Consider the following 11,867-nt stretch of genomic DNA (forward strand, 5'->3'; position numbering starts at 1 on the left):
ATACGTATTGGAGGCACCCAAATGAATGGAATACCGCGAACTGTGAGCCTCCTGAAGAAGCAACTCATGCAAATCATCTACATTAGGCACACATAGCTTGCCCTACATCCGTAATACGCCGTTATCCCCAATAGTGACCTCCTTCGCATCGCGCCATACTGAATCGTGTCCTTGAGGACAAGCAGATGGGGGTTGTCATACAGACGCTCTTTGATACGATCATATAAGGCTAATAGCCTCTCCGCTACCGGAAGATATGCTAAACTACCCAAGCTCTCTGCCTTGTGACTCAAGGCATCGGCCACCATATTCGCCTTCCCAGGATGATATAGAATGGTGATATCATAGTCCTTAATCAACTCTAACCACCTTCGCTGTTGTAAGTTCAGATCCTTCTATTTGAACAGATGCTGTAGACTCTGGTGGTCGGGATAGACCTCACAAGGGACGCTGTACAAATAGTGCTGCCAAATCTTCATGGCATGAACAATAGCGGCTAACTCAAGGTCGTGGACATGATAATTCTTCTTATGCACCTTCAGTTGTCTAGACGTGTAGGCAATCACCCTACCGTCCTGCATTAACACCGCGCCTAGGCCAACACGTGACGCATCAAAGTACATAGTATGGACCACGAACCTGTAGGCAACACCAACACTAGGGCTGTAGTCAAAGCAGTCTTGAGCTTTTGAAAGCTCTCCTTACACTCCTCGGTCCACCTAACGGAGCACTCTTCTGGGTCAGTTTGGTTATAGGTTCAGCAATATATGAGAAATCCTCTACGAATCGATGGTAATACCCTGCCAAACAAAGAAAACTCCAGATCTCTGTAGCCGAAGATGGTTTGGGCCAACTTTGCACTCTTCTATTTTCTTTGGATCTACCTTGATCCCTTCACTAGGCACTACATGGCCCAAAAACTGCCACTGAATCAAGCAAGAATTCACACTTTGAAAATTGTGCATACAACCTCTTTTCTCTCAAGGTCTGAAGCACAGTCCTCAAGTGCTGCTCATGATCTTCCCAGCTCTGGAGTACACCAAGATGTCATCAATAAACACAATGATGAATGAGATAATATAGGGCTGTAATACACTATTTATCAAGTGCATGAATGCGGCTGTGGCATTGGTCAGCCCAAATGACATCACAAGGAACTCGTAATGGCAATACCGAGTCCTGAAGGCAGTCTTCCGGATACCCGACTCCCGAATCTTCAATTGATGATAGCCTGAACGCAAATCAATCTTTGAGAACACCTTGTAGAGGATCAAATAGGTCATCAATGTGTGGCAATAGATACCTGTTCTTCACTGTCACCTTGTTCAACCGGCGATAGTCAATACGCATGGGCATAGAACCATCCTTCTTCTTTATAAATAAGATTGGAGCACCCCAAGGCGATACACTGGGCCGAATGAAGCCCTTATCAAGAAACTCTAGCAACTTCTCCTTTAATCCTTCAACTCTGCTAGGGCCATATGATCGGGTGGAATAGAAATTGGCTGATGCCTAGTAACAAATCAATACCAAAATCGATATTCCTGTCAGATGGCATGCCCGGAAGATCTGTTGGAAATACTTCATGATAATCCCTTACTACAGGAACTGACTCAACGGCAAGAGTATCAACATTGGCATCTCTCACGAAGGCTGGAAAAGCATTACAGCCCTTCTTAACCATCCGTTGAGCCTTTAAAAATGAGATAACCCTGCTAGGAACGTAATCTAATGCACCCGTCCACTCTATCCGTGGTAAACCTGGCATAGCTAGCGCCACAGTCTTGGTGTGAAAATTGAGAATAGCATGATAGGGTGACAACTAGTCCATGCCCAAAATAATATCAAAATCTACCATACTAAGAAATAATAGATCGACTCCAGTCTCCAAACCACCAAGAACACTAAACACTACCGATACACACGATCAACAGCAAATAGATTCTCCCACATGCATGGACACATAGACAGTGGAACTCAAAGAATCACGAGATACCCAAATACGGAGCAAAATAAGGTGACACATATGAATAAGTGGATCCTGGATCAAATAAGACTGATGCATCTCCATGACAAATTGGAACAATACCTGTGATAACTGAGTTGGATGCAACCGCCTCCGTCTTATCAGGAAGAGCATAATATCTGGCCTAACCTCCCCCTCTAGGGCGACCACTACCTGCTCGACCTCCACCTCTAGCTGGCTGTGCATGTGGAGTGGCAACTGGTGTGGTAACCATGACCTGAGAAGCCTGAGGGCCCTGTGAAATACGTGGGGCCTGAGTAGTCTGTGGAGGTGAACCCCTCCTAAGTGTGGGGCAATCCCTCACTATATGATGAGTGTCACCACACTGAAAATAAGCTATCGGAGGACGTGGCTGCTGGAACTGGCTCAGGCCTGGTCGGCTGGACTGACCGCTGAAAGCATTCCGGGCAAGAGGTGCACTAGACAATGGTAGTGCATAATGGGGAATCTGAGGCCTGAGAGTGGCTAGAATACAACTGGAAGCCGGAAGTGCTGAATGAACAAGGAGAATCACATAGCCCCTACCATGACAGGCTGCAACTGAGGCACGAGCACCACTATATATGCCAGAATCTCGAGGCCTCTTAGCCTCGCTCTTCTCTCCACTACCTACTACTATAGGATTTCCATGTCCAATCGGGCCATGTTGAATCTAATACCAAGGTTGAGCCTCTCGATAAATCGACGAAGAAAGTTGCAACCAAGGCTGGTGCATGCCTAAACAAATCACTAAACCAAACCGCATACTCCGATACGATCATAGCACCGTGGCGCAACTGCTCACACTTTCTGTGTCATGCATCCCTAAGACTCTAGGGAACAAACTCCCTCAAGAACATATCTGAAAGTGTAGCCCAAGTGAGTGAAGCTGCCTCGGTCGGACTACCTAACTTATACGCTCGCACCACTAATAAGATGCTCCCTGAAGCTGGAACGTAGCGAAAGCAACCCCACTAGACTCCATAATACCCATAGTACGAAGGATGCGGTGGCACTCCTCAAGAAAACCCTGGGCATCCTCTAATGCCAAACCACTGAAAGTAGGAGGGTGGTACTTCTTGTACCTCTCGAGCCTGAGCTGCTCCCCCTCAGAAGCTGGTGCCTTAACCTCAGGATGAACTGGGGCAACCAGCTGCACTGGTATGACATCTGGGACCTGGTCAACTTGGACCCACTGCTCTGAGGTGCGGGTAGTGGGGGTATGTGCTTCTCTACCGGCCTGAGGTGTGGCAGAAGCAAGTGGGATCAACCCTGTCTGAGCTAGAGTGCCAAACATGCTCAGAAACTATGCGAGGGTCTCCTAAAGTGCTGGGGCAGTAACAGGCAAATAAGATGCCTATCCTCCAACTGGACTTGCTGGTGGCTCCTCTGTAGCAGCTCGGGCTGCATCATGTGGCCGTCCTTTGCCTCTACCTCGGCCCCGGCCTTTCGCAGCTCGTTCAGGGGGTGCGGGTGTCTGGTCTTCTGATCCGGCTGTGCGTGTTCTCTCTATTTGTGACAAAGTAGAAAGACAGAAATTTAGAATCCTGAAGTCAACAAATTCACATGATAAAGGATCAAGAAGTGAAACTTTTCCTAACAGTTCCATAGCCTCTCGAAGATAAGTACAGACGTCTCTATACCAATCTGCGAGACTCTACTAAACCTTTTTGTGACTTGTAACACCTATGAACCTAAAGCTCTGATTCAACTTGTCACGACCCCAATTTCTCTTCGTAGGATGCCTTGACAGCACCTAATCTTTATGACTAAGTAAGACTAACATTTATGCAGAGATACCCGATATACATAATTGCTCAAAACCCGGCGAAATACAAGTCACGAGCTCTATGAAGTGATACTGAATATATCTATACAATAATGTCTAAATAAGGATAAGAAAATAAAATAATCCAGGTGGAGGAGTGACTCCGAGGCCTGCGGACGCTGGTAGGTGTACCTTGAAGTCTCCACCCATGGACGCTACTCACTCACGCCCGGAATGATAGGAGGTACCTGGATGTGCACAAATGATGTGCAGAAGTGTAACATGAGTACACCACAACGGCACCCAGTAAGTGCTAAGCCTAACCTCAGCGGGGCGGTGACGAGGTCAGGTCAAGGCCCTACTGGAATAAATGAAAGACTAAACAAATATAAGGCATTGTAATAATGATAGTAATGAAATCAAAAAATGACATATCAAGGTTAGCTACATGGAACTAAATATATTAGTGCAACACGGAGAGACAAATAGTAGTATGCTAAGGCAACAACCAAAGACAAGTGCAACAACGGGGAAATATAAATAAGAGTCACTACCGAGGTACGGCCTCGTAGTCTCAAATCACAAGAATAAATCACAATCTTTCCTTAATCACCGCGGGAGCCTTTACATTTAGTTTTGAAATTTATTTTTTCCGAAATAGCATCCCGCGATTTAGCCCACCTTATCACATTGCATGACTTATAGTAGTTCCCCTACTAGCCACGCATATCAAGCCCATCTTATCTCACCGCTTGTGTTTCAACCCTAAAACTTTATGTCACCTCATGCGTTTCAATATCACAACGTATCTAAAATCGCAACTCAAGTGCCCAATATCACAACTTGCAAGAGAAACCAAATAATAACAGTATTTTCACAGTAAAGAGCCCATGGCCCAACCACAATGTACACAAGAATCTCAACAATAACAACCAGAAAGGAACAACTCAACAGAATGATATTTCACAGCTTAACACTTCACCTCAATGTGAATCACGACATATATATCTGAATAACAATTTCAACAGCCAGATATTCCATAATTTAACAACTTCAAGTAAAGAGTTCAACGATTAAATAATGAATACGGAATAAAGAAAACAAGAACTTTAATTAAAATGTAGGGCAATTAGCATGTAAGAAAATAAGACAAGTAGACATGTGAAAATAAACTAGAAATGATGACTAGAACATGTTAAGGAATTCAATTACGGCATGAAAATGATCTACATAGCTAAAACCGGTAATTTCTACCTTTAGCCCATGTACACCCTAGTCACCTTGCGTACACGGCTTTCACATATCACAATTATCCCAACCAACACAATACCTAAGGGATAATTCTCTCACACAAGGTTAGGCAAGTCACTTACCTCATGTTTGGAATTCTTACCCCAGTAATCTCTCTGAAAATCTCCGAAAATTTGCCTCATACCGAGCTCTCTAAGTTCCAAATGTCAAATATGAGATAAGCCCTCATTTTTCAAACTTAAGTTCTACTGCCAAATACATATCAGGATTGCGGAAATCCCTTCGCGATCGCGTAACACAAAGTCTGCCAAGCTTCAATTTGCTCTTCACGATTGCGTGAAACCAATCGCGAGCGCGATATACAAGCTGTCTCAACATTGCAACCGCATCCCAGGCCACGAGATCGCATAACAGAAACTACCTTATCCCCAGCATCGCCATGAATGGCGCCCCTAATAAAAGACCGCTCAAGCATGTCAAAGGCTTTTTTCAAGTCAATTTTCAGGATCATGTGGGTATTTTAGCCTTTTATCTTCTTGAAATGGGTAATATACTTTTGGAAAATGATAGATTGTCAGAAGCTCTCCTATGGAACAGAAAACTGGCTTGACAAGGACCTATGATATTAGATAGATAAGGCTTAATCCCGTTAACAACAATCTTGGTTTTTGTTTTGTAGATTGTGTTGCAAAACCCAATAATTCTAAAGTTTTTGAGCATTATGGCATTTGGATATTCAGGGATAAGGTACAATAATGTGGAATTCATAGTGGGGTATATGGTTTGGGAGTCAAGTGATTTCCCACCATTTCCCACTATATTTCAATATTTATGATAAAGAATGGGTGTAAACCATCAAGGTGTGGAGCTTTGAAAGGCTTGAATGAGAAGATGACTTGTTTGACCTCACTATCTCATAAGGGAGAAGCAGGTTATCCCTTTGAAAATTGGAGAGCATGTGTTCATGGTTGTAGTAGTTGGAGGTGTGGAAAGGGGACTATGTATGGAAAAAAAGGTGTAGAGGCAATTAAATTAGTTTAAAATGGAATCCTGATATTATGCTGGTCATGTTGCCGATTCCTAGTTTCATCTCTAAGAGAAAGGATTTTGTTCCTCCTTCTTCTATTGAGCGTGAAATATGAAAAAACCTAGTATTGGCATCCCCATCAGCTAACTAGTTAATTCTATCCTTTAAATTCCAAAAATCTCTCTTCTTTTTATGGATGGAGTCATCATTCTCAATCAATTTGGCCTCTAGATTCAAGAGGAAATAATTGTGTTGATAGTGAGGGGATTTTTGTATGCCAGCCATACTGGCCATTAGCCTATTTTTCTTGTGAAACATATTGCCAAAGGTATTCTTATTCCATTGAATGACATCAATTTTGAATTCACGGGTGGCTTGGATTAGGAGTGGTATTAAGAGATAAAGAGTACTGAATTAGGTTGGGGAAGGAGCGGTGGCTAGATCACAGAGACTCAAATCTAAAAGGCTTAAAATTACTAGGCATAATGTCATTTTTTAAATTTATAAGCAATTGGCAATGGTACGAGTGAGTCCTAGGAAAATAAGTCACAATGGCCTCAGGATACTCAGTAATCCAAGAGTCCTTTGTAAAACACCTATCTAGTCTTTCAAGAATCAGGTTATTCTTGTTCTTATTCTCTTATTGGTCCATGTGTACTTACTGCCTTTATATCCTATATCATCTAGTTTACACTGCTTCATACAATTCCAAAATAGTTGCTTATGCTAGTACTAATATTGTTGCCACCAAATTTGTCCCTAGCTTTGAGGACCTCATTAAAGTCCCCTCCTATGAACAAACTACCACTAAAACTTCTAGAGATATCAGTTAAGTGGTTCGAAAGCATTTTCCTATGAGAGATATGATTGCAATAATAAAAAGGAAAAAGAGCCATATGTTAGGAGAGGATTCTCCATGGCATGAATACCTTGAGGGGTAGTGGAAACTTCCTCGATCTGAAGAGCATCCTTCTTCCACATGATGATGATACCTCCAAACTGACCAACAACCAAGAATTGAATGTGGAAATCAAATTGCAGCTCCTCTGTTAGCTGCTTGTGGTCAGTCATTCTGGTCTCTAGTAGGATCAATATCATATCTGTCACGACCCAAATCCCACCATAAGCCGCGATGGCGCCCAACACTCCCGTTAGGAAAGCAAACAATTTATCAACATGATAATCGGTGGTTCATAGTACGTTTTAAAATAATGATGAAATAATTAAGAATAATTTCTCTATTTTTTTTTATAGAAAATACTAACATTATCTTGAAGATTAGAATATGATCAAAATACAATATTGAATGCTGTAGTAGAAATATACCCAAGAAAATAGTCTAAATCCCAAAGAACCCGGTGTCACAAGTGCATGAGCATCTACTAGAATGTACATACTACTACAATAACTGTCTAGAACAGAAAATAGACAAAATATAGTAAATGATTAAGATGGGGACTCCGTGTGCTGCAGATCGTAACATGAAATGCAGCCACAAGTGTCCTCGGCAGTTGTGCGTACGCGCCTAGATAATCACCGAATTTACCTATCTTAGTACCTGCACAATTGGCGCATAAGTATAGTATGAGTATGTAAATCAATACCTACACAGTAAGTATCTAGCCTAACCTCAAAGAAGTAGTAATGAGGGTTCGACATCGATGCTTACTAGTGATCCAATAATCAAAGTACAGTAAAAGTAGACAGTTATGAAGTGTAGCAAGTAAAACCAACAAAACAGATATATGTGCATAATACGATACTCAACAAAAGAGTAGATATGAAATCCTCAAATATCGAATACTACCTAGAATGGGATGTGTATATGATCGATAACCAATAAAATTCCAAATCTCAAGTTAGGAAGTATCATAGGTACGGTGGCTTTCTATCGAATATTACGCACAATTCTGCTGAGGTTTATGGTTCGATCCATAAGACAGTGTATACTGTCAAGGTCGTACGACCCGATTCATGGATGTATCTCATAATGATGCCGAGACAAATGACCCGACCAATAATGGTATTGGTGAGGCGTTGAGCCCGATTTCATAAGAATAGTTAAACTTGACGTGTAACCGGCCCTACTCAAGAATATATGAGTGAGTTATGAAATTCAGGAAACTATCAAATACGTATAACGTGGGAGAGATCCATAAAATAAAGTATAATTTTCGCGACTAACTAGGTAGCACGCCAAGTATCTAAAATAGCAAAGTTCGATATTCCACGCAAGTCTAGTTTTAGGCTAAAATATAAATTAAATCATTCAGAAATGCAAGAATGACTCAAGTAGTACAATTAAAATATGGTGTGAGTCTAAGTCTACCAGAGAAAATCAAGAATCTAGCATGCGCACGGACACTCGTCTCCTCCTCCATGTGTAGCTCCCATAACACGTTGCACATAACAAATATAGCACCTATGGGGTAAATTTCCTCTTACAAGGTTAGACAGAAGACTTACCTTGCTTTGAAATCCGATAACCGGCTTCAATGCCTCTTTAACATCTCAAACTAATGCCAAACGATATGAAACTAGTCAAAGAATGTGCAAACCAATCAAAATATACTCAAAGACTCGTAATTTAATCAATTAGAAATAATTTTCAACTCCACATGGAAAGTTAGAAAAGTCAACCCCTGGGCCCACGTGCCCTGATTTTGAAAATTCTCGAAGATAAATATTATCCATAGCACCACAAACTCAAATATATAACATCTTCCAAATTCATGCCCAATTTCATGATCAAAACTCAAAAATACCATTTTTAGGTTTTCTTCCAAAATTCCTTTATTTTTACCAATTTCCATGTTAAACTTCATATATAGTCCATGTATTTAGCTTAAAATGAATAGGATTCATTTACCTTGTGATAAATGATGAAAATTCCCCTTCAAAATCGGTGTCAATGAGAGAAATGAGATGAAAATGAGCTAAGTCCCGATTTTTCATCTTATACACTGCCCAATCATTCCTCTTCGGGATCGCGGAAGCACTCTCGCGATTACGAAGGACAAACCAGCCTTGCCCAAAAATCCTTCTTTGTGAGTGCGAGGACTCTAATGCGATCGCGAAGTTCAGCCTGCCAGGCCTACGCGAATGCGAGTCTTGATCCGCGAACGTGAAGGCTAAATCCTTCAAGCCTCAGAAAATTTTCTTCTGTGATCGCAAACTCCCTCAAACAATTGCGATGAGGAACCCTCCAAACCAGGCCACCTGGCTAACACATCGCATTCACGAACCTTACCTCGCGAACGCAAAGAACAACCAGACCACCATAACGTGATCATGATGCCTTCCGCAATCACGAAGAACAAAGTCTTCTCGAGCTCCATACAACCCTTCATGATCGCGACACCTCTGTTTACCTTGAAAATGGTAATAACAATTAGATTTAATTTTGTGGTTCTAAAAATATGTGATCTATTTTTATGCTAGTTGTTAAGCAGTGGATGTTAAGTGACGAGATTAGAAAACATATAAGAAATTGAAGATGGCTTTAGAAACCAAACCAAACGGTTGAGAATCGGGGCCTCAAGCTAGCACGTGTGGGGCCTCGATGCTGAGTTAAATACCCGACTAAGGGTTGTCGATGGGGATTAACACTATCAGGGTTGTGATTACGGCTCTTTATGGCCAATAGCGAGCAATAAATGAAGAACGATTAATGATACGCAATAAATGTAAATAAAGCAATAAATGTAAGCAACAGAATCAAATAGGGAGTATGGTTAAGTTAGAGAGCAGAAAGAATGTTCTTGTATTGAATGAAGTATATTGTGTCTTCAGTACCAGATCCAATTTATATATATGACAAGGATCCCCTTTGTATATATGAGAGGGAATCCCAATACAAATGCATTTATTACAAAGATGTGAGGCTAGTACAGCCATTTAATGCCCTGATACGGGATTGGACTAGCCTACTAGACTGTGCCAGCTTTAATCAAGTGCCTAGGGAACTCCCCATTGTCGACGCCCCCTTTTTCTCGCGAAATTGGGTTTACGACATTTGGGAAGACAACTCTATTCCCGTGTGGGAATTGGGTTTTTGGAATTGAAGAGTCGCCACCTAATGATTAAGTGCATTAGGACACTAAGGGTTTTGAGTTTGAAAATCAGAGTTTGGGTAAGGGCTAGAAATTATCTCGAGGGGAAGGTGTTAGGCACCCCTCAAGATCCACTAGTGTGGTTCCCGGCCATGCTATGTTGTGACTTTAATGCAAATAAGTATACAAATAACTTCACACATAAGGGTTACAAATAGATACGTAACAAGCATGTTGGAATCAAGGTCTAGATGATCTACAAGTTGTTTGAGGGAGGGTGTAAATGCAGAAAATTAATCAAGACATTGAATAAACAAAGAAAAAAAATTTAGGGGAAAAAGGAATAATGCAGTAAAAATAAAGAGGGGTTTTGGGTAGTTGAAAAGACAGAATTTTATTGATATTAAACAAAGTCACATAAAGGAAAGGGGGTCCTAGGTTTGTAAAACACATGGATCATCCACACAACACCAGTAATCAATCGTACGCATAGCGTTATCATGTGATCATCATCTCCATGTCTAACCTTCCCACCTCATTAAGGTATTTAAGCGCGGAATGGTATCGTTACCTACTACATGCTATTACCCGTCCCACCTATCAGTCCCGGAGGCGTTTAGGACTACTAATCCTAAAAGGGAGGGAGCTTGGCTTTTCAGGGGTTTTAAAAGGATAAAAGTCTAGGGAGACAAACAAAACACATAAAGCAGTTAATGGGGAAATAAGAACAATTAAAGGCTCAAGTAGGCCTCCTCACTTAAAGAAACAAATTGTTTAGTATGTCTTACACATACTGTTTAGGTCATTAATTAAAATTAGCGCAGGAAGAATTGATTTACCACATATTTCCCAGATAGGGAGTCCAAATTAGTCCTGCTTAGATGTAGTTGTCGAAAACTGACAGTTGACTGATTATCTAACTATTTGTATGTTACACAAGGCCTATAGGCATGATATCTATTAATCCAGGGACGGAGGAATAACTGATTGCAGAAAGTCATTAGTTATAAGCTCTACGAGTGTTAAACAAATTGCCACTGATTTTAAACTTAGGAACGAGTGGCGATTCTGATCAAGTTGATAGTTCGTATAGGCATGCTTTCTAGGTGTAATTGATTTTGAGTAGAGATCCTATATGCAGGTCATCTATATGTAATATGTTATTTTAACTCCTATAAGCAGGCTTGCCTAATGACAAATGTATATGCAAAGTGCAGCAAGTCCTATAGGCATATTATCTATACAATATGCAGAGCTTCATTATCGATTTATTGCCATGGTATTATTGCAAAGTGCAGAAAACCTATGGGCATGGTATCTATGTGAAAAATGCAGGCTTTGAAAGTGATAACCCCTATGAACATGGTTTCTAGGCGAGATGCAGAATTTTAAAGAGTAAATATCCTATTGACATGGTATCTACGTGAAAATGCAGAGTTTGAAAGCAATGATCCTATGAACATGATTTCTATGTGAGATGCAGAATTTTAAAGGGTAAATATCCTATAGACATGATTTCTATGTGAAAATGCAGAATTTTAAAGAGTAAATATCTTATAGACATGATTTCTACCCCTTTGGCATTCATTCAGTCCCATCCCCTTTCCCTATACCCCAGTAGTTATTACAAAGTTATTTACAAAGCTTAATACAAACCAAGCGAATCTGAAGGAATAATAAAATTACATCAGTGATTACATATACATCTAATCAGCCTAATCTAGACTCAAAGTCTAATAATATGAGATAAACCAACTTCCAGGA

The sequence above is a fragment of the Nicotiana attenuata genome, unplaced genomic scaffold (genome assembly GCF_001879085.1).
Source record: "Nicotiana attenuata strain UT unplaced genomic scaffold, NIATTr2, whole genome shotgun sequence".
In the NCBI taxonomy this organism is placed as follows: domain Eukaryota; kingdom Viridiplantae; phylum Streptophyta; class Magnoliopsida; order Solanales; family Solanaceae; genus Nicotiana; species Nicotiana attenuata.